This window comes from Seriola lalandi, unplaced genomic scaffold (assembly GCF_002814215.2).
Source record: "Seriola lalandi dorsalis isolate HSWRI2012SDOR001 ecotype SW California unplaced genomic scaffold, Sedor1 jcf7180002054734, whole genome shotgun sequence".
In the NCBI taxonomy this organism is placed as follows: domain Eukaryota; kingdom Metazoa; phylum Chordata; class Actinopteri; order Carangiformes; family Carangidae; genus Seriola; species Seriola lalandi.
In genome coordinates this window covers 153891-155622 of record NW_019525287.1, presented here as the reverse complement: position 1 = coordinate 155622, position 1732 = coordinate 153891, and positions in this window count along the sequence as shown.

Genomic DNA, 1732 nt, shown 5'->3' with positions numbered 1-1732 from the left:
CTCTGCACTGTAAACGCTTTAAAATGAGCTCAGCTGAAGAGTTCATCCACCAGAGGAACTGAATAATATTCAAACTTCGTTCCACTCAGAACGTTCTTAGGAAGTTCCACCGCTGCTTTAAAAATGTGAGTCACCTGAACTCAGGTTTAAAGCTAAAGATATTTTCTTCTTCTTCTGTGTTTTATTTGAAGTGTTTATTTGAAGTGTGATGCATAAGAAGATATAAGAACCACCTCAGTGTAGTTTCACATCTCCTCACATGTTACAGACACAGCAGGTCTGATGACAGAGTCAGTGACTCATTCACTCATTCAACGAGCCGAGTGAACTTCAGCAGGTCATCCATCCATTCATCCCAGGCTGTGGAACAGACTGTGGAGCTCAAGCAGTGTCCAAGCATGATCCAGTTTAAAAAGCGGTTCACACACATGGTTTTCACGAGGTACAGGGAGGAAGAAGGGCTTTAATACTCTGGTGTTTTCATAAATGATAAATGATTTATGTATTTGTTTATTTAATCTATTTATTTTCTACTTCTTTTTTTTTTCTTTTTTATGTAAATATATATGTTTGGGGAGAAAGATTGATAATTGAGCAGTGGAGAAGGGGTAGGTTTAAATAAGCATATGCTTCATCCTGCTCCTTTTCAGACACATTATTATTTTTGTTTTGACTATTGTTATTGGATTTGTTTGTTTTTCAGTTTACTTTGTTGTGTTACTCGCACATGTTCGAAATAAACTAAACTAACTAACTAACTAACTAACTAAAGTTCATTCACCTCAAATTAAAACTGGACGTAAACAATTAACTGTGTGTGTGTGTGTGTGTGTGTGTGTGAACTTTGACCCCTACAGGTTTCTGCCACTGTCAGGTGGATCTGCTCATGCTGTAAATCCGATGACTTCAAAGTTCACAAACACACACACACATACACACACACACACACACACACACACACACACACACACACACACACACACAAATCACGTGAAAACGCGGGTTTTCTATAGTGACAGTTGGTTCAGACTCTCTCTCTCTCTTTGTGTTGGATCAGAGAGAGATTGGTTTTTCCAACACGTCTTTGGATCTCTCACTCTGTCTGAAACAATAAGGACAAGACTGGAAGGTAAGCAGCAGCTTCTCCTGTGTTTCTTTTCGTCTTTCTTTGTGTCTGTAGTTTTTATGTCGATGCCAAAGAGTCAGACATCAGTGAGTGTGTCTCTGTCTCTGTGTTATCTCAGTCCTTTAGTCCTCAGATTGTGCATCTATAGATACGTCCTCATACATACTTCTACTTTGATGCTTTAAGAACATTTATCTGTTGATACTTGAATAAATACAATTAGACTTTTACTTGTAATGGAGTATTTTCACCGTCATATCAGTGGCTTTTACTTCAGGATCTGAGTTCTTCTGCCGCCAGAGGAAACTCAATCCACCTTCCAGCACTTGACTCGTGTGTTTTTGATAGTTACTGGACAACAACAGAGCTGTGTGGCACAGAGGACTGAGAATCAATTGATCAATAACGATCAGTTCACTGCTGGTTTGGCTCTGCACACGGTGTTAATTGATAAAATAGAACGAACACGCTTGAACGAACATCAGGACTCAGAGCTGAACGTCTCCAAGAAATCAAAGAACAACAGAGTTATGGGCCTGCAACACACACACACACACACACACACACACACACACACACACACACACACACACACTGGGTGAATGA